Source organism: Schistocerca gregaria, chromosome 4 (assembly GCF_023897955.1).
Source record: "Schistocerca gregaria isolate iqSchGreg1 chromosome 4, iqSchGreg1.2, whole genome shotgun sequence".
NCBI classification, from domain to species: Eukaryota; Metazoa; Arthropoda; class Insecta; order Orthoptera; family Acrididae; genus Schistocerca; species Schistocerca gregaria.
Window position 1 is genome coordinate 26,130,777 of NC_064923.1, and position 23,986 is coordinate 26,154,762.

General features: G+C 46.3%; 16 non-coding genes across 16 annotated transcripts; all 16 read left to right on the plus strand.

The window, feature by feature from the left end:
* The first annotated feature begins 920 nt into the window (after positions 1–920).
* On the plus strand, positions 921–992 carry Trnat-agu (transfer RNA threonine (anticodon AGU)). The gene has a single exon. It is a non-coding gene; the product is annotated as a tRNA-Thr (tRNA).
* Positions 993–2,432: 1,440 nt separating this feature from the next.
* Trnat-agu (transfer RNA threonine (anticodon AGU)) lies at positions 2,433–2,504 on the plus strand. The gene has a single exon. It is a non-coding gene; the product is annotated as a tRNA-Thr (tRNA).
* Positions 2,505–3,945: 1,441 nt separating this feature from the next.
* On the plus strand, positions 3,946–4,017 carry Trnat-agu (transfer RNA threonine (anticodon AGU)). Its single transcript has one exon. It is a non-coding gene; the product is annotated as a tRNA-Thr (tRNA).
* Positions 4,018–5,461: 1,444 nt separating this feature from the next.
* Positions 5,462–5,533, plus strand: Trnat-agu (transfer RNA threonine (anticodon AGU)). The gene has a single exon. It is a non-coding gene; the product is annotated as a tRNA-Thr (tRNA).
* Positions 5,534–6,983: 1,450 nt separating this feature from the next.
* Trnat-agu (transfer RNA threonine (anticodon AGU)) lies at positions 6,984–7,055 on the plus strand. Its single transcript has one exon. It is a non-coding gene; the product is annotated as a tRNA-Thr (tRNA).
* Positions 7,056–8,520: 1,465 nt separating this feature from the next.
* Trnat-agu (transfer RNA threonine (anticodon AGU)) lies at positions 8,521–8,592 on the plus strand. Its single transcript has one exon. It is a non-coding gene; the product is annotated as a tRNA-Thr (tRNA).
* A 1,462-nt stretch (positions 8,593–10,054) lies between these two features.
* Trnat-agu (transfer RNA threonine (anticodon AGU)) lies at positions 10,055–10,126 on the plus strand. Its single transcript has one exon. It is a non-coding gene; the product is annotated as a tRNA-Thr (tRNA).
* A 1,447-nt stretch (positions 10,127–11,573) lies between these two features.
* Trnat-agu (transfer RNA threonine (anticodon AGU)) lies at positions 11,574–11,645 on the plus strand. Its single transcript has one exon. It is a non-coding gene; the product is annotated as a tRNA-Thr (tRNA).
* Positions 11,646–13,101: 1,456 nt separating this feature from the next.
* Positions 13,102–13,173, plus strand: Trnat-agu (transfer RNA threonine (anticodon AGU)). Its single transcript has one exon. It is a non-coding gene; the product is annotated as a tRNA-Thr (tRNA).
* A 1,462-nt stretch (positions 13,174–14,635) lies between these two features.
* On the plus strand, positions 14,636–14,707 carry Trnat-agu (transfer RNA threonine (anticodon AGU)). Its single transcript has one exon. It is a non-coding gene; the product is annotated as a tRNA-Thr (tRNA).
* Positions 14,708–16,163: 1,456 nt separating this feature from the next.
* Trnat-agu (transfer RNA threonine (anticodon AGU)) lies at positions 16,164–16,235 on the plus strand. Its single transcript has one exon. It is a non-coding gene; the product is annotated as a tRNA-Thr (tRNA).
* Positions 16,236–17,688: 1,453 nt separating this feature from the next.
* Positions 17,689–17,760, plus strand: Trnat-agu (transfer RNA threonine (anticodon AGU)). Its single transcript has one exon. It is a non-coding gene; the product is annotated as a tRNA-Thr (tRNA).
* Positions 17,761–19,220: 1,460 nt separating this feature from the next.
* On the plus strand, positions 19,221–19,292 carry Trnan-auu (transfer RNA asparagine (anticodon AUU)). Its single transcript has one exon. It is a non-coding gene; the product is annotated as a tRNA-Asn (tRNA).
* A 1,453-nt stretch (positions 19,293–20,745) lies between these two features.
* Positions 20,746–20,817, plus strand: Trnat-agu (transfer RNA threonine (anticodon AGU)). Its single transcript has one exon. It is a non-coding gene; the product is annotated as a tRNA-Thr (tRNA).
* A 1,486-nt stretch (positions 20,818–22,303) lies between these two features.
* On the plus strand, positions 22,304–22,375 carry Trnat-agu (transfer RNA threonine (anticodon AGU)). Its single transcript has one exon. It is a non-coding gene; the product is annotated as a tRNA-Thr (tRNA).
* Positions 22,376–23,843: 1,468 nt separating this feature from the next.
* Trnat-agu (transfer RNA threonine (anticodon AGU)) lies at positions 23,844–23,915 on the plus strand. The gene has a single exon. It is a non-coding gene; the product is annotated as a tRNA-Thr (tRNA).
* Positions 23,916–23,986: the final 71 nt, after the last annotated feature.

Here is a 23,986-nt window from a genome sequence, read left to right on the forward strand (position 1 = left end):
GATAAGGCGTCGGACTTCGTATCCGAAGATTGCGTGTTTGATTCCTCTCTCGGTCGTGTTTTTCCAGATATGAAAAAGAAACATACCGTTTTAGTGCAGCACTTGAGCAGTACGAAACCGAGTGAACGTTGCTGTTGACCATTTTCTGCTTGGAGATGCTCTTGAGCTTGAAACACGCACAACAAGACCGGTGTTAACTAGCGAATTGGTTTGCATATTGCCGTCGCCGCGTGTTTTTGACTGGCACTTGCACATCTAAAATAACGTCGGAAAGTAACTCGTTCGGCTTATGAGTCACATCAAGTATGTGTGCTAATTTTGACGAAACTAGCTCTGCAGGTTGTCATGCAATTCTGTTACCTCTCAGAAATGATTATGAAATAAAAGTGAACTACGTGACGAGTGTGACGTTAGGAAAACATTAGGCAACATGGGGAGGTTCTGTATGGGACCAATCAACCCAAACGAGTACTGTGTGACGTGCTAACCGGCATATACTCACCGAGGCAGCGCGGCTAGCTCAGTCGGTAGAACATAAGGCTCTTAATCGCAGGGACGTGGGTTCGAGCCCCACGTGGGGAGGAACGGAATTTTGTTCCTCTGCAGATGTAACTTACCGTTTTTCTGATTAACGTGATGTAATGGAAATAGCAACTTTAAACTTTGCCTACGTCTCCGTCAGTCGCTACGAAACTGTATTTGAAGGTGAAGGTGATTTTGTAGACATGTGTGAAAGACATGTTCTGAAATGCAAGTGGTGTTATTTGGAGAGCACTTCCTTTACGTGTCAGATGTGTAGGCAAGCAGTAATGGGTCGCCATAGCTGCAAATATTAGACGGTAATATGAAGTGTTGTCAGCTGAAGTCTGATGATCCAGACGACCGTAAGGATGAAGTACGCAAAAGTACCGCTAGGCCGCGCCTCTTTAGCTCAGTGGCAGAGCACTGGTCTAGTAAACCAGGGGTCGTGAGTTCGATCCTCACAGGAGGCAGACGAATTTTGGATATCAGTTGCGCGTCGTGGCCTTATAGCAAACAGTATCTGGGATGACTAACAATTAGCGAGAGGCGTTTTATTAAGAATTACTCTCAGATGTGATTAAGGCGAATGGCGCAGATAAAGCATTTGCCAAAGCGGTACAGCATAAGGTGGGATGGGACAGTCTGAAATATATTTTATAGATGTATTTCTCACATATCTCAGAGCCTTCCGCGGTTGTCGTCGTCGTCGTCGTCGCCGCCGCCGCCACTTCTGCAGAAGTAGCAAATGGACATCGTAGCAAATGCGGCGAGGGACGCCCTGCCTTACATTTCCGAATGCACAAAGTGTGTGGTTTAGTTTCCCAGTCTATATTTGGTAGGTCTCGTAGCAGGTTGAATGTATCAAATGGGTGGGAAAGAGCAAGGGGCAGCGTCTGTGTAGAACGAAAACACAACTCCTCAGTGGTGTGAGCGTTTTGAGATGAGTCGTATATAAGTTCCACTTGTTTGTCAGTGACCGTGTGGCCTGATGGTTAAGGCGTCGGACTTCGTATCCGAAGATTGCGTGTTTGATTCCTCTCTCGGTCGTGTTTTTCCAGATATGAAAAGAAACATACCGTTTTAGTGCAGCACTTGAGCAGTACGAAACCGTGTGAACGTTGCTGTTGACCATTTTCTGCTTGGAGATGCTCTTCAGCTTAAAACACGCACAACAAGACCGGTGTTAACTAGCGAATTGGTTTGCATATTGCCGTCGCCGCGTGTTTTTGACTGGCACTTGCACATCTAAAATAACGTCGGAAAGTAACTCGTTCGGCTTATGAGTCACATCAAGTATGTGTGTTAATTTTGACGAAACTAGCTCTGCAGGTTGTCATGCAATTCTGTTACCTCTCAGAAATGATTATGAAATAAAAGTGAACTACGTGACGAGTGTGACGTTAGGAAAACATTAGGCAACATGGGGAGGTTCTGTATGGGACCAATCAACCCAAACGAGTACTGTGTGACGTGCTAACCGGCATATACTCACCGAGGCAGCGCGGCTAGCTCAGTCGGTAGAACATAAGGCTCTTAATCGCAGGGTCGTGGGTTCGAGCCCCACGTGGGGAGGAACGGAATTTTGTTCCTCTGCAGATGTAACTTACCGTTTTTCTGATTAACGTGATGTAATGGAAATAGCAACTTTAAACTTTGCCTACGTCTCCGTCAGTCGCTACGAAACTGTATTTGAAGGTGAAGGTGATTTTGTAGACATGTGTGAAAGACATGTTCTGAAATGCAAGTGGTGTTATTTGGAGAGCACTTCCTTTACGTGTCAGATGTGTAGGCAAGCAGTAATGGGTCGCCATAGCTGCAAATATTAGACGGTAATATGAAGTGTTGTCAGCTGAAGTCTGATGATCCAGACGACCGTAAGGATGAAGTACGCAAAAGTACCGCTAGGCCGCGCCTCTTTAGCTCAGTGGCAGAGCACTGGTCTAGTAAACCAGGGGTCGTGAGTTCGATCCTCACAGGAGGCAGACGAATTTTGGATATCAGTTGCGCGTCGTGGCCTTATAGCAAACAGTATCTGGGATGACTAACAATTAGCGAGAGGCGTTTTATTAAGAATTACTCTCAGATGTGATTAAGGCGAATGGCGCAGATAAAGCATTTGCCAAAGCGGTACAGCATAAGGTGGGATGGGACAGTCTGAAATATATTTTATAGATGTATTTCTCACATATCTCAGAGCCTTCCGCGGTTGTCGTCGTCGTCGTCGTCGCCGCCGCCGCCACTTCTGCAGAAGTAGCAAATGGACATCGTAGCAAATGCGGCGAGGGACGCCCTGCCTTACATTTCCGAATGCACAAAGTGTGTGGTTTAGTTTCCCAGTCTATATTTGGTAGGTCTCGTAGCAGGTTGAATGTATCAAATGGGTGGGAAAGAGCAAGGGGCAGCGTCTGTGTAGAACGAAAACAGAACTCCTCAGTGGTGTGAGCGTTTTGAGATGAGTCGTATATAAGTTCCACTTGTTTGTCAGTGACCGTGTGGCCTAATGGATAAGGCGTCGGACTTCGTATCCGAAGATTGCGTGTTTGATTCCTCTCTCGGTCGTGTTTTTCCAGATATGAAAAAGAAACATACCGTTTTAGTGCAGCACTTGAGCAGTACGAAACCGTGTGAACGTTGCTGTTGACCATTTTCTGCTTGGAGATGCTCTTGAGCTTGAAACACGCACAACAAGACCGGTGTTAACTAGCGAATTGGTTTGCATATTGCCGTCGCCGCGTGTTTTTGACTGGCACTTGCACATCTAAAATAACGTCGGAAAGTAACTCGTTCGGCTTATGAGTCACATCAAGTATGTGTGTTAATTTTGACGAAACTAGCTCTGCAGGTTGTCATGCAATTCTGTTACCTCTCAGAAATGATTATGAAATAAAAGTGAACTACGTGACGAGTGTGACGTTAGGAAAACATTAGGCAACATGGGGAGGTTCTGTATGGGACCAATCAACCCAAACGAGTACTGTGTGACGTGCTAACCGGCATATACTCACCGAGGCAGCGCGGCTAGCTCAGTCGGTAGAACATAAGGCTCTTAATCCCAGGGTCGTGGGTTCGAGCCCCACGTGGGGAGGAACGGAATTTTGTTCCTCTGCAGATGTAACTTACCGTTTTTCTGATTAACGTGATGTAATGGAAATAGCAACTTTAAACTTTGCCTACGTCTCCGTCAGTCGCTACGAAACTGTATTTGAAGGTGAAGGTGATTTTGTAGACATGTGTGAAAGACATGTTCTGAAATGCAAGTGGTGTTATTTGGAGAGCACTTCCTTTACGTGTCAGATGTGTAGGCAAGCAGTAATGGGTCGCCATAGCTGCAAATATTAGACGGTAATATGAAGTGTTGTCAGCTGAAGTCTGATGATCCAGACGACCGTAAGGATGAAGTACGCAAAAGTACCGCTAGGCCGCGCCTCTTTAGCTCAGTGGCAGAGCACTGGTCTAGTAAACCAGGGGTCGTGAGTTCGATCCTCACAGGAGGCAGACGAATTTTGGATATCAGTTGCGCGTCGTGGCCTTATAGCAAACAGTATCTGGGATGACTAACAATTAGCGAGAGGCGTTTTATTAAGAATTACTCTCAGATGTGATTAAGGCGAATGGCGCAGATAAAGCATTTGCCAAAGCGGTACAGCATAAGGTGGGATGGGACAGTCTGAAATATATTTTATAGATGTATTTCTCACATATCTCAGAGCCTTCCGCGGTTGTCGTCGTCGTCGTCGTCGTCGCCGCCGCCGCCACTTCTGCAGAAGTAGCAAATGGACATCGTAGCAAATGCGGCGAGGGACGCCCTGCCTTACATTTCCGAATGCACAAAGTGTGTGGTTTAGTTTCCCAGTCTATATTTGGTAGGTCTCGTAGCAGGTTGAATGTATCAAATGGGTGGGAAAGAGCAAGGGGCAGCGTCTGTGTAGAACGAAAACACAACTCCTCAGTGGTGTGAGCGTTTTGAGATGAGTCGTATATGAGTTGCACTTGTTTGTCAGTGACCGTGTGGCCTAATGGATAAGGCGTCGGACTTCGTATCCGAAGATTGCGTGTTTGATTCCTCTCTCGGTCGTGTTTTTCCAGATCTGAAAAAGAAACATACCGTTTTAGTGCAGCACTTGAGCAGTACGAAACCGTGTGAACGTTGCTGTTGACCATTTTCTGCTTGGAGATGCTCTTGAGCTTGAAACACGCACAACAAGACCGGTGTTAACTAGCGAATTGGTTTGCATATTGCCGTCGCCGCGTGTTTTTGACTGGCACTTGCACATCTAAAATAACGTCGGAAAGTAACTCGTTCGGCTTATGAGTCACATCAAGTATGTGTGTTAATTTTGACGAAACTAGCTCTGCAGGTTGTCATGCAATTCTGTTACCTCTCAGAAATGATTATGAAATAAAAGTGAACTACGTGACGAGTGTGACGTTAGGAAAACATTAGGCAACATGGGGAGGTTCTGTATGGGACCAATCAACCCAAACGAGTACTGTGTGACGTGCTAACCGGCATATACTCACCGAGGCAGCGCGGCTAGCTCAGTCGGTAGAACATAAGGCTCTTAATCGCAGGGTCGTGGGTTCGAGCTCCACGTGGGGAGGAACGGAATTTTGTTCCTCTGCAGATGTAACTTACCGTTTTTCTGATTAACGTGATGTAATGGAAATAGCAACTTTAAACTTTGCCTACGACTCCGTCAGTCGCTACGAAACTGTATTTGAAGGTGAAGGTGATTTTGTAGACATGAGTGAAAGACATGTTCTGAAATGCAAGTGGTGTTATTTGGAGAGCACTTCCTTTACGTGTCAGATGTGTAGCCAAGCAGTAATGGGTCGCCATAGGTGCAAATATTAGACGGTAATATGAAGTGTTGTCAGCTGAAGTCTGATGATCCAGACGACCGTAAGGATGAAGTACGCAAAAGTACCGCTAGGCCGCGCCTCTTTAGCTCAGTGGCAGAGCACTGGTCTAGTAAACCAGGGGTCGTGAGTTCGATCCTCACAGGAGGCAGACAAATTTTGGATATCAGTTGCGCGTCGTGGCCTTATAGCAAACAGTATCTGGGATGACTAACAATTAGCGAGAGGCGTTTTATTAAGAATTACTCTCAGATGTGATTAAGGCGAATGGCGCAGATAAAGCATTTGCCAAAGCGGTACAGCATAAGGTGGGATGGGACAGTCTGAAATATATTTTATAGATGTATTTCTCACATATCTCAGAGCCTTCCGCGGTTGTCGTCGTCGTCGTCGTCGTCGTCGTCGTCGCCGCCGCCACTTCTGCAGAAGTAGCAAATGGACATCGTAGCAAATGCGGCGAGGGACGCCCTGCCTTACATTTCCGAATGCACAAAGTGTGTGGTTTAGTTTCCCAGTCTATATTTGGTAGGTCTCGTAGCAGGTTGAATGTATCAAATGGGTGGGAAAGAGCAAGGGGCAGCGTCTGTGTAGAACGAAAACAGAACTCCTCAGTGGTGTGAGCGTTTTGAGATGAGTCGTATATAAGTTCCACTTGTTTGTCAGTGACCGTGTGGCCTAATGGATAAGGCGTCGGACTTCGTATCCGAAGATTGCGTGTTTGATTCCTCTCTCGGTCGTGTTTTTCCAGATATGAAAAAGAAACATACCGTTTTAGTGCAGCACTTGAGCAGTACGAAACCGTGTGAACGTTGCTGTTGACCATTTTCTGCTTGGAGATGCTCTTCAGCTTAAAACACGCACAACAAGACCGGTGTTAACTAGCGAATTGGTTTGCATATTGCCGTCGCCGCGTGTTTTTGACTGGCACTTGCACATCTAAAATAACGTCGGAAAGTAACTCGTTCGGCTTATGAGTCACATCAAGTATGTGTGTTAATTTTGACGAAACTAGCTCTGCAGGTTGTCATGCAATTCTGTTACCTCTCAGAAATGATTATGAAATAAAAGTGAACTACGTGACGAGTGTGACGTTAGGAAAACATTAGGCAACATGGGGAGGTTCTGTATGGGACCAATCAACCCAAACGAGTACTGTGTGACGTGCTAACCGGCATATACTCACCGAGGCAGTGCGGCTAGCTCAGTCGGTAGAACATAAGGCTCTTAATCGCAGGGTCGTGTGTTCGAGCCCCACGTGGGGAGGAACGGAATTTTGTTCCTCTGCAGATGTAACTTACCGTTTTTCTGATTAACGTGATGTAATGGAAATAGCAACTTTAAACTTTGCCTACGTCTCCGTCAGTCGCTACGAAACTGTATTTGAAGGTGAAGGTGATTTTGTAGACATGTGTGAAAGACATGTTCTGAAATGCAAGTGGTGTTATTTGGAGAGCACTTCCTTTACGTGTCAGATGTGTAGGCAAGCAGTAATGGGTCGCCATAGCTGCAAATATTAGACGGTAATATGAAGTGTTGTCAGCTGAAGTCTGATGATCCAGACGACCGTAAGGATGAAGTACGCAAAAGTACCGCTAGGCCGCGCCTCTTTAGCTCAGTGGCAGAGCACTGGTCTAGTAAACCAGGGGTCGTGAGTTCGATCCTCACAGGAGGCAGACGAATTTTGGATATCAGTTGCGCGTCGTGGCCTTATAGCAAACAGTATCTGGGATGACTAACAATTAGCGATAGGCGTTTTATTAAGAATTACTCTCAGATGTGATTAAGGCGAATGGCGCAGATAAAGCATTTGCCAAAGCGGTACAGCATAAGGTGGGATGGGACAGTCTGAAATATATTTTATAGATGTATTTCTCACATATCTCAGAGCCTTCCGCGGTTGTCGTCGTCGTCGTCGTCGTCGTCGTCGTCGTCGTCGTCGCCGCAGCCGCCGCCACTTCTGCAGAAGTAGCAAATGGACATCGTAGCAAATGCGGCGAGGGACGCCCTGCCTTACATTTCCGAATGCACAAAGTGTGTGGTTTAGTTTCCCAGTCTATATTTGGTAGGTCTCGTAGCAGGTTGAATGTATCAAATGGGTGGGAAAGAGCAAGGGGCAGCGTCTGTGTAGAACGAAAACACAACTCCTCAGTGGTGTGAGCGTTTTGAGATGAGTCGTATATGAGTTGCACTTGTTTGTCAGTGACCGTGTGGCCTAATGGATAAGGCGTCGGACTTCGTATCCGAAGATTGCGTGTTTGATTCCTCTCTCGGTCGTGTTTTTCCAGATATGAAAAAGAAACATACCGTTTTAGTGCAGCACTTGAGCAGTACGAAACCGTGTGAACGTTGCTGTTGACCATTTTCTGCTTGGAGATGCTCTTGAGCTTGAAACACGCACAACAAGACCGGTGTTAACTAGCGAATTGGTTTGCATATTGCCGTCGCCGCGTGTTTTTGACTGGCACTTGCACATCTAAAATAACGTCGGAAAGTAACTCGTTCGGCTTATGAGTCACATCAAGTATGTGTGTTAATTTTGACGAAACTAGCTCTGCAGGTTGTCATGCAATTCTGTTACCTCTCAGAAATGATTATGAAATAAAAGTGAACTACGTGACGAGTGTGACGTTAGGAAAACATTAGGCAACATGGGGAGGTTCTGTATGGGACCAATCAACCCAAACGAGTACTATGTGACGTGCTATCCGGCATTTACTCACCGAGGCAGCGCGGCTAGCTCAGTCGGTAGAACATAAGGCTCTTAATCGCAGGGTCGTGGGTTTGAGCCCCACGTGGGGAGGAACGGAATTTTGTTCCTCTGCAGATGTAACTTACCGTTTTTCTGATTAACGTGATGTAATGGAAATAGCAACTTTAAACTTTGCCTACGTCTCCGTCAGTCGCTACGAAACTGTATTTGAAGGTGAAGGTGATTTTGTAGACATGTGTGAAAGACATGTTCTGAAATGCAAGTGGTGTTATTTGGAGAGCACTTCCTTTACGTGTCAGATGTGTAGGCAAGCAGTAATGGGTCGCCATAGCTGCAAATATTAGACGGTAATATGAAGTGTTGTCAGCTGAAGTCTGATGATCCAGACGACCGTAAGGATGAAGTACGCAAAAGTACCGCTAGGCCGCGCCTCTTTAGCTCAGTGGCAGAGCACTGGTCTAGTAAACCAGGGGTCGTGAGTTCGATCCTCACAGGAGGCAGACGAATTTTGGATATCAGTTGCGCGTCGTGGCCTTATAGCAAACAGTATCTGGGATGACTAACAATTAGCGAGAGGCGTTTTATTAAGAATTACTCTCAGATGTGATTAAGGCGAATGGCGCAGATAAAGCATTTGCCAAAGCGGTACAGCATAAGGTGGGATGGGACAGTCTGAAATATATTTTATAGATGTATTTCTCACATATCTCAGAGCCTTCCGCGGTTGTCGTCGTCGTCGTCGTCGTCGTCGTCGTCGTCGTCGTCGCCGCCGCCGCCACTTCTGCAGAAGTAGCAAATGGACATCGTAGCAAATGCGGCGAGGGACGCCCTGCCTTACATTTCCGAATACACAAAGTGTGTGGTTTAGTTTCCCAGTCTATATTTGGTAGGTCTCGTAGCAGGTTGAATGTATCAAATGGGTGGGAAAGAGCAAGGGGCAGCGTCTGTGTAGAACGAAAACACAACTCCTCAGTGGTGTGAGCGTTTTGAGATGAGTCGTATATAAGTTCCACTTGTTTGTCAGTGACCGTGTGGCCTGATGGATAAGGCGTCGGACTTCGTATCCGAAGATTGCGTGTTTGATTCCTCTCTCGGTCGTGTTTTTCCAGATATGAAAAAGAAACATACCGTTTTAGTGCAGCACTTGAGCAGTACGAAACCGTGTGAACGTTGCTGTTGACCATTTTCTGCTTGGAGATGCTCTTCAGCTTAAAACACGCACAACAAGACCGGTGTTAACTAGCGAATTGGTTTGCATATTGCCGTCGCCGCGTGTTTTTGACTGGCACTTGCACATCTAAAATAACGTCGGAAAGTAACTCGTTCGGCTTATGAGTCACATCAAGTATGTGTGTTAATTTTGACGAAACTAGCTCTGCAGGTTGTCATGCAATTCTGTTACCTCTCAGAAATGATTATGAAATAAAAGTGAACTACGTGACGAGTGTGACGTTAGGAAAACATTAGGCAACATGGGGAGGTTCTGTATGGGACCAATCAACCCAAACGAGTACTGTGTGACGTGCTAACCGGCATATACTCACCGAGGCAGCGCGGCTAGCTCAGTCGGTAGAACATAAGGCTCTTAATCCCAGGGTCGTGGGTTCGAGCCCCACGTGGGGAGGAACGGAATTTTGTTCCTCTGCAGATGTAACTTACCGTTTTTCTGATTAACGTGATGTAATGGAAATAGCAACTTTAAACTTTGCCTACGTCTCCGTCAGTCGCTACGAAACTGTATTTGAAGGTGAAGGTGATTTTGTAGACATGTGTGAAAGACATGTTCTGAAATGCAAGTGGTGTTATTTGGAGAGCACTTCCTTTACGTGTCAGATGTGTAGGCAAGCAGTAATGGGTCGCCATAGCTGCAAATATTAGACGGTAATATGAAGTGTTGTCAGCTGAAGTCTGATGATCCAGACGACCGTAAGGATGAAGTACGCAAAAGTACCGCTAGGCCGCGCCTCTTTAGCTCAGTGGCAGAGCACTGGTCTAGTAAACCAGGGGTCGTGAGTTCGATCCTCACAGGAGGCAGACGAATTTTGGATATCAGTTGCGCGTCGTGGCCTTATAGCAAACAGTATCTGGGATGACTGACAATTAGCGAGAGGCGTTTTATTAAGAATTACTCTCAGATGTGATTAAGGCGAATGGCGCAGATAAAGCATTTGCCAAAGCGGTACAGCATAAGGTGGGATGGGACAGTCTGAAATATATTTTATAGATGTATTTCTCACATATCTCAGAGCCTTCCGCGGTTGTCGTCGTCGTCGTCGTCGTCGTCGCCGCCGCCGCCACTTCTGCAGAAGTAGCAAATGGACATCGTAGCAAATGCGGCGAGGGACGCCCTGCCTTACATTTCCGAATGCACAAAGTGTGTGGTTTAGTTTCCCAGTCTATATTTGGTAGGTCTCGTAGCAGGTTGAATGTATCAAATGGGTGGGAAAGAGCAAGGGGCAGCGTCTGTGTAGAACGAAAACAGAACTCCTCAGTGGTGTGAGCGTTTTGAGATGAGTCGTATATAAGTTCCACTTGTTTGTCAGTGACCGTGTGGCCTAATGGATAAGGCGTCGGACTTCGTATCCGAAGATTGCGTGTTTGATTCCTCTCTCGGTCGTGTTTTTCCAGATATGAAAAAGAAACATACCGTTTTAGTGCAGCACTTGAGCAGTACGAAACCGTGTGAACGTTGCTGTTGACCATTTTCTGCTTGGAGATGCTCTTGAGCTTGAAACACGCACAACAAGACCGGTGTTAACTAGCGAATTGGTTTGCATATTGCCGTCGCCGCGTGTTTTTGACTGGCACTTGCACATCTAAAATAACGTCGGAAAGTAACTCGTTCGGCTTATGAGTCACATCAAGTATGTGTGTTAATTTTGACGAAACTAGCTCTGCAGGTTGTCATGCAATTCTGTTACCTCTCAGAAATGATTATGAAATAAAAGTGAACTACGTGACGAGTGTGACGTTAGGAAAACATTAGGCAACATGGGGAGGTTCTGTATGGGACCAATCAACCCAAACGAGTACTGTGTGACGTGCTAACCGGCATATACTCACCGAGGCAGCGCGGCTAGCTCAGTCGGTAGAACATAAGGCTCTTAATCCCAGGGTCGTGGGTTGGAGCCCCACGTGGGGAGGAACGGAATTTTGTTCCTCTGCAGATGTAACTTACCGTTTTTCTGATTAACGTGATGTAATGGAAATAGCAACTTTAAACTTTGCCTACGTCTCCGTCAGTCGCTACGAAACTGTATTTGAAGGTGAAGGTGATTTTGTAGACATGTGTGAAAGACATGTTCTGAAATGCAAGTGGTGTTATTTGGAGAGCACTTCCTTTACGTGTCAGATGTGTAGGCAAGCAGTAATGGGTCGCCATAGCTGCAAATATTAGACGGTAATATGAAGTGTTGTCAGCTGAAGTCTGATGATCCAGACGACCGTAAGGATGAAGTACGCAAAAGTACCGCTAGGCCGCGCCTCTTTAGCTCAGTGGCAGAGCACTGGTCTAGTAAACCAGGGGTCCTGAGTTCGATCCTCACAGGAGGCAGACGAATTTTGGATATCAGTTGCGCGTCGTGGCCTTATAGCAAACAGTATCTGGGATGACTAACAATTAGCGAGAGGCGTTTTATTAAGAATTACTCTCAGATGTGATTAAGGCGAATGGCGCAGATAAAGCATTTGCCAAAGCGGTACAGCATAAGGTGGGATGGGACAGTCTGAAATATATTTTATAGATGTATTTCTCACATATCTCAGAGCCTTCCGCGGTTGTCGTCGTCGTCGTCGTCGTCGTCGTCGTCGCCGCAGCCGCCGCCACTTCTGCAGAAGTAGCAAATGGACATCGTAGCAAATGCGGCGAGGGACGCCCTGCCTTACATTTCCGAATGCACAAAGTGTGTGGTTTAGTTTCCCAGTCTATATTTGGTAGGTCTCGTAGCAGGTTGAATGTATCAAATGGGTGGGAAAGAGCAAGGGGCAGCGTCTGTGTAGAACGAAAACACAACTCCTCAGTGGTGTGAGCGTTTTGAGATGAGTCGTATATGAGTTGCACTTGTTTGTCAGTGACCGTGTGGCCTAATGGATAATGCGTCGGACTTCGTATCCGAAGATTGCGTGTTTGATTCCTCTCTCGGTCGTGTTTTTCCAGATATGAAAAAGAAACATACCGTTTTAGTGCAGCACTTGAGCAGTACGAAACCGTGTGAACGTTGCTGTTGACCATTTTCTGCTTGGAGATGCTCTTGAGCTTGAAACACGCACAACAAGACCGGTGTTAACTAGCGAATTGGTTTGCATATTGCCGTCGCCGCGTGTTTTTGACTGGCACTTGCACATCTAAAATAACGTCGGAAAGTAACTCGTTCGGCTTATGAGTCACATCAAGTATGTGTGTTAATTTTGACGAAACTAGCTCTGCAGGTTGTCATGCAATTCTGTTACCTCTCAGAAATGATTATGAAATAAAAGTGAACTACGTGACGAGTGTGACGTTAGGAAAACATTAGGCAACATGGGGAGGTTCTGTATGGGACCAATCAACCCAAACGAGTACTGTGTGACGTGCTAACCGGCATATACTCACCGAGGCAGCGCGGCTAGCTCAGTCGGTAGAACATAAGGCTCTTAATCCCAGGGTCGTGGGTTCGAGCCCCACGTGGGGAGGAACGGAATTTTGTTCCTCTGCAGATGTAACTTACCGTTTTTCTGATTAACGTGATGTAATGGAAATAGCAACTTTAAACTTTGCCTACGTCTCCGTCAGTCGCTACGAAACTGTATTTGAAGGTGAAGGTGATTTTGTAGACATGTGTGAAAGACATGTTCTGAAATGCAAGTGGTGTTATTTGGAGAGCACTTCCTTTACGTGTCAGATGTGTAGGCAAGCAGTAATGGGTCGCCATAGCTGCAAATATTAGACGGTAATATGAAGTGTTGTCAGCTGAAGTCTGATGATCCAGACGACCGTAAGGATGAAGTACGCAAAAGTACCGCTAGGCCGCGCCTCTTTAGCTCAGTGGCAGAGCACTGGTCTAGTAAACCAGGGGTCGTGAGTTCGATCCTCACAGGAGGCAGACGAATTTTGGATATCAGTTGCGCGTCGTGGCCTTATAGCAAACAGTATCTGGGATGACTAACAATTAGCGAGAGGCGTTTTATTAAGAATTACTCTCAGATGTGATTAAGGCGAATGGCGCAGATAAAGCATTTGCCAAAGCGGTACAGCATAAGGTGGGATGGGACAGTCTGAAATATATTTTATAGATGTATTTCTCACATATCTCAGAGCCTTCCGCGGTTGTCGTCGTCGTCGTCGTCGTCGTCGTCGTCGTCGTCGTCGCCGCCGCCGCCACTTCTGCAGAAGTAGCAAATGGACATCGTAGCAAATGCGGCGAGGGACGCCCTGCCTTACATTTCCGAATGCACAAAGTGTGTGGTTTAGTTTCCCAGTCTATATTTGGTAGGTCTCGTAGCAGGTTGAATGTATCAAATGGGTGGGAAAGAGCAAGGGGCAGCGTCTGTGTAGAACGAAAACACAACTCCTCAGTGGTGTGAGCGTTTTGAGATGAGTCGTATATAAGTTCCACTTGTTTGTCAGTGACCGTCTGGCCTAATGGATAATGCGTCGGACTTTGTATCCGAAGATTGCGTGTTTGATTCCTCTCTCGGTCGTGCTTTTCCAGATATGAAGAAGAAACATACCGTTTTAGTGCAGCACTTGAGCAGTACGAAACCGTGTGAACGTTGCTGTTGACCATTTTCTGCTTGGAGATGCTCTTGAGCTTGAAACACGCACAACAAGACCGGTGTTAACTAGCGAATTGGTTTGCATATTGCCGTCGCCGCGTGTTTTTGACTGGCACTTGCACATCTAAAATAACGTCGGAAAGTAACTCGTTCGGCTTATGAGTCACATCAAGTATGTGTGTTAATTTTGACGAAACTAGCTCTGCAGGTTGTCATGCAATTCTGTTACCTCTCAGAAATGATTATGAAATAAAAGTGAACTACGTGACGAGTGTGACGTTAGGAAAACATTAGGCAACATGGGGAGGTTCTGTATGGGACCAATCAACCCAAACGAGTACTGTGTGACGTGCTAACCGGCATATACTCACCGAGGCAGCGCGGCTAGCTCAGTCGGTAGAACATAAGGCTCTTAATCGCAGGGTTGTGGGTTCGAGCCCCACGTGGGGAGGAACGGAATTTTGTTCCTCTGCAGATGTAACTTACCGTTTTTCTGATTAACGTGATGTAATGGAAATAGCAACTTTAAACTTTGCCTACGTCTCCGTCAGTCGCTACGAAACTGTATTTGAAGGTGAAGGTGATTTTGTAGACATGTGTGAAAGACATGTTCTGAAATGCAAGTGGTGTTATTTGGAGAGCACTTCCTTTACGTGTCAGATGTGTAGGCAAGCAGTAATGGGTCGCCATAGGTGCAAATATTAGACGGTAATATGAAGTGTTGTCAGCTGAAGTCTGATGATCCAGACGACCGTAAGGATGAAGTACGCAAAAGTACCGCTAGGCCGCGCCTCTTTAGCTCAGTGGCAGAGCACTGGTCTAGTAAACCAGGGGTCGTGAGTTCGATCCTCACAGGAGGCAGACGAATTTTGGATATCAGTTGCGCGTCGTGGCCTTATAGCAAACAGTATCTGGGATGACTAACAATTAGCGAGAGGCGTTTTATTAAGAATTACTCTCAGATGTGATTAAGGCGAATGGCGCAGATAAAGCATTTGCCAAAGCAGTACAGCATAAGGTGGGATGGGACAGTCTGAAATATATTTTATAGATGTATTTCTCACATATCTCAGAGCCTTCCGCGGTTGTCGTCGTCGTCGTCGTCGTCGTCGTCGTCGCCGCCGCCGCCGCCACTTCTGCAGAAGTAGCAAATGGACATCGTAGCAAATGCGGCGAGGGACGCCCTGCCTTACATTTCCGAATGCGCAAAGTGTGTGGTTTAGTTTCCCAGTCTATATTTGGTAGGTCTCGTAGCAGGTTGAATGTATCAAATGGGTGGGAAAGAGCAAGGGGCAGCGTCTGTGTAGAACGAAAACACAACTCCTCAGTGGTGTGAGCGTTTTGAGATGAGTCGTATATAAGTTCCACTTGTTTGTCAGTGACCGTGTGGCCTAATGGATAAGGCGTCGGACTTCGTATCCGAAGATTGCGTGTTTGATTCCTCTCTCGGTCGTGTTTTTCCAGATATGAAAAAGAAACATACCGTTTTAGTGCAGCACTTGAGCAGTACGAAACCGTGTGAACGTTGCTGTTGACCATTTTCTGCTTGGAGATGCTCTTGAGCTTGAAACACGCACAACAAGACCGGTGTTAACTAGCGAATTGGTTTGCATATTGCCGTCGCCGCGTGTTTTTGACTGGCACTTGCACATCTAAAATAACGTCGGAAAGTAACTCGTTCGGCTTATGAGTCACATCAAGTATGTGTGTTAATTTTGACGAAACTAGCTCTGCAGGTTGTCATGCAATTCTGTTACCTCTCAGAAATGATTATGAAATAAAAGTGAACTACGTGACGAGTGTGACGTTAGGAAAACATTAGGCAACATGGGGAGGTTCTGTATGGGACCAATCAACCCAAACGAGTACTGTGTGACGTGCTAACCGGCATTTACTCACCGAGGCAGCGCGGCTAGCTCAGTCGGTAGAACATAAGGCTCTTAATCGCAGGGTCGTGGGTTCGAGCCCCACGTGGGGAGGAACGGAATTTTGTTCCTCTGCAGATGTAACTTACCGTTTTTCTGATTAACGTGATGTAATGGAAATAGCAACTTTAAACTTTGCCTACGTCTCCGTCAGTCGCTACGAAACTGTATTTGAAGGTGAAGGTGATTTTGTAGACATGTGTGAAAGACATGTTCTGAAATGCAAGTGGTGTTATTTGGAGAGCACTTCCTTTACGTGTCAGATGTGTAGGCAAGCAGTAATGGGTCGCCATAGGTGCAAATATTAGACGGTAATATGAAGTGTTGTCAGCTGAAGTCTGATGATCCAGACGACCGTAAGGATGAAGTACGCAAAAGTACCGCTAGGCCGCGCCTCTTTAGCTCAGTGGCAGAGCACTGGTCTAGTAAACCAGGGGTCGTGAGTTCGATCCTCACAGGAGGCAGACGAATTTTGGATATCAGTTGCGCGTCGTGGCCTTATAGCAAACAGTATCTGGGATGACTAACAATTAGCGAGAGGCGTTTTATTAAGAATTACTCTCAGATGTGATTAAGGCGAATGGCGCAGATAAAGCATTTGCCAAAGCGGTACAGCATAAGGTGGGATGGGACAGTCTGAAATATATTTTATAGATGTATTTCTCACATATCTCAGAGCCTTCCGCGGTTGTCGTCGTCGTCGTCGTCGTCGTCGTCGTCGTCGCCGCCGCCACTTCTGCAGAAGTAGCAAATGGACATCGTAGCAAATGCGGCGAGGGACGCCCTGCCTTACATTTCCGAATGCACAAAGTGTGTGGTTTAGTTTCCCAGTCTATATTTGGTAGGTCTCGTAGCAGGTTGAATGTATCAAATGGGTGGGAAAGAGCAAGGGGCAGCGTCTGTGTAGAACGAAAACACAACTCCTCAGTGGTGTGAGCGTTTTGAGATGAGTCGTATATAAGTTCCACTTGTTTGTCAGTGACCGTGTGGCCTAATGGATAAGGCGTCGGACTTCGTATCCGAAGATTGCGTGTTTGATTCCTCTCTCGGTCGTGTTTTTCCAGATATGAAAAAGAAACATACCGTTTTAGTGCAGCACTTGAGCAGTACGAAACCGTGTGAACGTTGCTGTTGACCATTTTCTGCTTGGAGATGCTCTTGAGCTTGAAACACGCACAACAAGACCGGTGTTAACTAGCGAATTGGTTTGCATATTGCCGTCGCCGCGTGTTTTTGACTGGCACTTGCACATCTAAAATAACGTCGGAAAGTAACTCGTTCGGCTTATGAGTCACATCAAGTATGTGTGTTAATTTTGACGAAACTAGCTCTGCAGGTTGTCATGCAATTCTGTTACCTCTCAGAAATGATTATGAAATAAAAGTGAACTACGTGACGAGTGTGACGTTAGGAAAACATTAGGCAACATGGGGAGGTTCTGTATGGGACCAATCAACCCAAACGAGTACTGTGTGACGTGCTAACCGGCATATACTCACCGAGGCAGCGCGGCTAGCTCAGTCGGTAGAACATAAGGCTCTTAATCGCAGGGTCGTGGGTTCGAGCCCCACGTGGGGAGGAACGGAATTTTGTTCCTCTGCAGATGTAACTTACCGTTTTTCTCATTAACGTGATGTAATGGAAATAGCAACTTTAAACTTTGCCTACGTCTCCGTCAGTCGCTACGAAACTGTATTTGAAGGTGAAGGTGATTTTGTAGACATGTGTGAAAGACATGTTCTGAAATGCAAGTGGTGTTATTTGGAGAGCACTTCCTTTACGTGTCAGATGTGTAGGCAAGCAGTAATGGGTCGCCATAGCTGCAAATATTAGACGGTAATATGAAGTGTTGTCAGCTGAAGTCTGATGATCCAGACGACCGTAAGGATGAAGTACGCAAAAGTACCGCTAGGCCGCGCCTCTTTAGCTCAGTGGCAGAGCACTGGTCTAGTAAACCAGGGGGCGTGAGTTCGATCCTCACAGGAGGCAGACGAATTTTGGATATCAGTTGCGCGTCGTGGCCTTATAGCAAACAGTATCTGGGATGACTAACAATTAGCGAGAGGCGTTTTATTAAGAATTACTCTCAGATGTGATTAAGGCGAATGGCGCAGATAAAGCATTTGCCAAAGCGGTACAGCATAAGGTGGGATGGGACAGTCTGAAATATATTTTATAGATGTATTTCTCACATATCTCAGAGCCTTCCGCGGTTGTCGTCGTCGTCGTCGTCGTCGTCGTCGTCGCCGCCGCCACTTCTGCAGAAGTAGCAAATGGACATCGTAGCAAATGCGGCGAGGGACGCCCTGCCTTACATTTCCGAATGCACAAAGTGTGTGGTTTAGTTTCCCAGTCTATATTTGGTAGGTCTCGTAGCAGATTGAATGTATCAAATGGGTGGGAAAGAGCAAGGGGCAGCGTCTGTGTAGAACGAAAACACAACTCCTCAGTGGTGTGAGCGTTTTGAGATGAGTCGTATATAAGTTCCACTTGTTTGTCAGTGACCGTGTGGCCTAATGGATAAGGCGTCGGACTTCGTATCCGAAGATTGCGTGTTTGATTCCTCTCTCGGTCGTGTTTTTCCAGATATGTCCAGATATGAAAAAGAAACATACCGTTTTAGTGCAGCACTTGAGCAGTACGAAACCGTGTGAACGTTGCTGTTGACCATTTTCTGCTTGGAGATGCTCTTGAGCTTGAAACACGCACAACAAGACCGGTGTTAACTAGCGAATTGGTTTGCATATTGCCGTCGCCGCGTGTTTTTGACTGGCACTTGCACATCTAAAATAACGTCGGAAAGTAACTCGTTCGGCTTATGAGTCACATCAAGTATGTGTGTTAATTTTGACGAAACTAGCTCTGCAGGTTGTCATGCAATTCTGTTACCTCTCAGAAATGATTATGAAATAAAAGTGAACTACGTGACGAGTGTGACGTTAGGAAAACATTAGGCAACATGGAGAGGTTCTGTATGGGACCAATCAACCCAAACGAGTACTGTGTGACGTGCTAACCGGCATATACTCACCGAGGCAGCGCGGCTAGCTCAGTCGGTAGAACATAAGGCTCTTAATCCTAGGGTCGTGGGTTCGAGCCCCACGTGGGGAGGAACGGAATTTTGTTCCTCTGCAGATGTAACTTACCGTTTTTCTGATTAACGTGATGTAATGGAAATAGCAACTTTAAACTTTGCCTACGTCTCCGTCAGTCGCTACGAAACTGTATTTGAAGGTGAAGGTGATTTTGTAGACATGTGTGAAAGACATGTTCTGAAATGCAAGTGGTGTTATTTGGAGAGCACTTCCTTTACGTGTCAGATGTGTCGGCAAGCAGTAATGGGTCGCCATAGCTGCAAATATTAGACGGTAATATGAAGTGTTGTCAGCTGAAGTCTGATGATCCAGACGACCGTAAGGATGAAGTACGCAAAAGTACCGCTAGGCCGCGCCTCTTTAGCTCAGTGGCAGAGCACTGGTCTATTAAACCAGGGGTCGTGAGTTCGATCCTCACAGGAGGCAGACGAATTTTGGATATCAGTTGCGCGTCGTGGCCTTATAGCAAACAGTATCTGGGATGACTAACAATTAGCGAGAGGCGTTTTATTAAGAATTACTCTCAGATGTGATTAAGGCGAATGGCGCAGATAAAGGATTTGCCAAAGCGGTACAGCATAAGGTGGGATGGGACAGTCTGAAATATATTTTATAGATGTATTTCTCACATATCTCAGATCCTTCCGCGGTTGTCGTCGTCGTCGTCGTCGTCGTCGTCGTCGTCGCCGCCGCCACTTCTGCAGAAGTAGCAAATGGACATCGTAGCAAATGCGGCGAGGGATGCCCTGCCTTACATTTCCGAATGCACAAAGTGTGTGGTTTAGTTTCCCAGTCTATATTTGGTAGGTCTCGTAGCAGGTTGAATGTATCAAATGGGTGGGAAAGAGCAAGGGGCAGCGTCTGTGTAGAACGAAAACACAACTCCTCAGTGGTGTGAGCGTTTTGAGATGAGTCGTATATAAGTTCCACTTGTTTGTCAGTGACCGTGTGGCCTAATGGATAAGGCGTCGGACTTCGTATCCGAAGATTGCGTGTTTGATTCCTCTCTCGGTCGTGTTTTTCCAGATATGAAAAAGAAACATACCGTTTTAGTGCAGCACTTGAGCAGTACGAAACCGTGTGAACGTTGCTGTTGACCATTTTCTGCTTGGAGATGCTCTTGAGCTTGAAACACGCACAACAAGACCGGTGTTAACTAGCGAATTGGTTTGCATATTGCCGTCGCCGCGTGTTTTTGACTGGCACTTGCACATCTAAAATAACGTCGGAAAGTAACTCGTTCGGCTTATGAGTCACATCAAGTATGTGTGTTAATTTTGACGAAACTAGCTCTGCAGGTTGTCATGCAATTCTGTTACCTCTCAGAAATGATTATGAAATAAAAGTGAACTACGTGACGAGTGTGACGTTAGGAAAACATTAGGCAACATGGGGAGGTTCTGTATGGGACCAATCAACCCAAACGAGTACTGTGTGACGTGCTAACCGGCATATACTCACCGAGGCAGCGCGGCTAGCTCAGTCGGTAGAACATAAGGCTCTTAATCGCAGGGTCGTGGGTTCGAGCCCCACGTGGGGAGGAACGGAATTTTGTTCCTCTGCAGATGTAACTTACCGTTTTTCTGATTAACGTGATGTAATGGAAATAGCAACTTTAAACTTTGCCTACGTCTCCGTCAGTCACTACGAAACTGTATTTGAAGGTGAAGGTGATTTTGTAGACATGTGTGAAAGACATGTTCTGAAATGCAAGTGGTGTTATTTGGAGAGCACTTCCTTTACGTGTCAGATGTGTAGGCAAGCAGTAATGGGTCGCCATAGCTGCAAATATTAGACGGTAATATGAAGTGTTGTCAGCTGAAGTCTGATGATCCAGACGACCGTAAGGATGAAGTACGCAAAAGTACCGCTGGGCCGCGCCTCTTTAGCTCAGTGGCAGAGCACTGGTCTAGTAAACCAGGGGTCGTCAGTTCGATCCTCACAGGATGCAGACGAATTTTGGATATCAGTTGCGCGTCGTGGCCTTATAGCAAACAGTATCTGGGATGACTAACAATTAGCGAGAGGCGTTTTATTAAGAATTACTCTCAGATGTGATTAAGGCGAATGGCGCAGATAAAGCATTTGCCAAAGCGGTACAGCATAAGGTGGGATGGGACAGTCTGAAATATATTTTATAGATGTATTTCTCACATATCTCAGAGCCTTCCGCGGTTGTCGTCGTCGTCGTCGTCGTCGTCGTCGTCGTCGTCGTCGTCGTCGTCGTCGTCGTCGTCGTCGTCGTCGTCGCCACTTCTGCAGAAGTAGCAAATGGACATCGTAGCAAATGCGGCGAGGGACGCCCTGCCTTACATTTCCGAATGCACAAAGTGTGTGGTTTAGTTTCCCAGTCTATATTTGGTAGGTCTCGTAGCAGGTTGAATGTATCAAATGGGTGGGAAAGAGCAAGGGGCAGCGTCTGTGTAGAACGAAAACACAACTCCTCAGTGGTGTGAGCGTTTTGAGATGAGTCGTATATAAGTTCCACTTGTTTGTCAGTGACCGTGTGGCCTAATGGATAATGCGTCGGACTTCGTATCCGAAGATTGCGTGTTTGATTCCTCTCTCGGTCGTGTTTTTCCAGATATGAAAAAGAAACATACCGTTTTAGTGCAGCACTTGAGCAGTACGAAACCGTGTGAACGTTGCTGTTGACCATTTTCTGCTTGGAGATGCTCTTGAGCTTGAAACACGCACAACAAGACCGGTGTTAACTAGCGAATTGGTTTGCATATTGCCGTCGCCGCGTGTTTTTGACTGGCACTTGCACATCTAAAATAACGTCGGAAAGTAACTCGTTCGGCTTATGAGTCACATCAAGTATGTGTGTTAATTTTGACGAAACTAGCTCTGCAGGTTGTCATGCAATTCTGTTACCTCTCAGAAATGATTATGAAATAAAAGTGAACTACGTGACGAGTGTGACGTTAGGAAAACATTAGGCAACATGGGGAGGTTCTGTATGGGACCAATCAACCCAAACGAGTACTGTGTGACGTGCTAACCGGCATATACTCACCGAGGCAGCGCGGCTAGCTCAGTCGGTAGAACATAAGGCTCTTAATCCCAGGGTCGTGGGTTCGAGCCCCACGTGGGGAGGAACAGAATTTTGTTCCTCTGCAGATGTAACTTACCGTTTTTCTGATTAACGTGATGTAATGGAAACAGCAACTTTAAACTTTGCCTACGTCTCTGTCAGTCGCTACGAAACTGTATTTGAAGGTGAAGGTGATTTTGTAGACATGTGTGAAAGACATGTTCTGAAATGCAAGTGGTGTTATTTGGAGAGCACTTCCTTTACGTGTCAGATGTGTAGGCAAGCAGTAATGGGTCGCCATAGGTGCAAATATTAGACGGTAATATGAAGTGTTGTCAGCTGAAGTCTGATGATCCAGACGACCGTAAGGATGAAGTACGCAAAAGTACCGCTAGGCCGCGCCTCTTTAGCTCAGTGGCAGAGCACTGGTCTAGTAAACCAGGGGTCGTGAGTTCGATCCTCACAGGAGGCAGACGAATTTTGGATATCAGTTGCGCGTCGTGGCCTTATAGCAAACAGTATCTGGGATGACTAACAATTAGCGAGAGGCGTTTTATTAAGAATTACTCTCAGATGTGATTAAGGCGAATGGCGCAGATAAAGCATTTGCCAAAGCGGTACAGCATAAGGTGGGATGGGACAGTCTGAAATATATTTTATAGATGTATTTCTCACATATCTCAGAGCCTTCCGCGGTTGTCGTCGTCGTCGTCGTCGTCGTCGTCGTCGTCGTCGTCGTCGCCGCCGCCGCCGCCACTTCTGCAGAAGTAGCAAATGGACATCGTAGCAAATGTGGCGAGGGACGCCCTGCCTTACATTTCCGAATGCACAAAGTGTGTGGTTTAGTTTCCCAGTCTATATTTGGTAGGTCTCGTAGCAGGTTGAATGTATCAAATGGGTGGGAAAGAGCAAGGGGCAGCGTCTGTGTAGAACGAAAACACAACTCCTCAGTGGTGTGAGCATTTTGAGATGAGTCGTATATAAGTTCCACTTGTTTGTCAGTGACCGTGTGGCCTAATGGATAAGGCGTCGGACTTCGTATCCGAAGATTGCGTGTTTGATTCCTCTCTCGGTCGTGTTTTTCCAGATATGAAAAAGAAACATACCGTTTTAGTGCAGCACTTGAGCAGTACGAAACCGTGTGAACGTTGCTGTTGACCATTTTCTGCTTGGAGATGCTCTTGAGCTTGAAACACGCACAACAAGACCGGTGTTAACTAGCGAATTGGTTTGCATATTGCCGTCGCCGCGTGTTTTTGACTGGCACTTGCACATCTAAAATAACGTCGGAAAGTAACTCGTTCGGCTTATGAGTCACATCAAGTATGTGTGTTAATTTTGACGAAACTAGCTCTGCAGGTTGTCATGCAATTCTGTTACCTCTCAGAAATGATTATGAAATAAAAGTGAACTACGTGACGAGTGTGACGTTAGGAAAACATTAGGCAACATGGGGAGGTTCTGTATGGGACCAATCAACCCAAACGAGTACTGTGTGACGTGCTAACCGGCATATACTCACCGAGGCAGCGCGGCTAGCTCAGTCGGTAGAACATAAGGCTCTTAGTCCCAGGGTCGTGGGTTCGAGCCCCACGTGGGGAGGAACGGAATTTTGTTCCTCTGCAGATGTAACTTACCGTTTTTCTCATTAACGTGATGTAATGGAAATAGCAACTTTAAACTTTGCCTACGTCTCCGTCAGTCGCTACGAAACTGTATTTGAAGGTGAAGGTGATTTTGTAGACATGTGTGAAAGACATGTTCTGAAATGCAAGTGGTGTTATTTGGAGAGCACTTCCTTTACGTGTCAGATGTGTAGGCAAGCAGTAATGGGTCGCCATAGCTGCAAATATTAGACGGTAATATGAAGTGTTGTCAGCTGAAGTCTGATGATCCAGACGACCGTAAGGATGAAGTACGCAAAAGTACCGCTAGGCCGCGCCTCTTTAGCTCAGTGGCAGAGCACTGGTCTAGTAAACCAGGGGTCGTGAGTTCGATCCTCACAGGAGGCAGACGAATTTTGGATATCAGTTGCGCGTCGTGGCCTTATAGCAAACAGTATCTGGGATGACTAACAATTAGC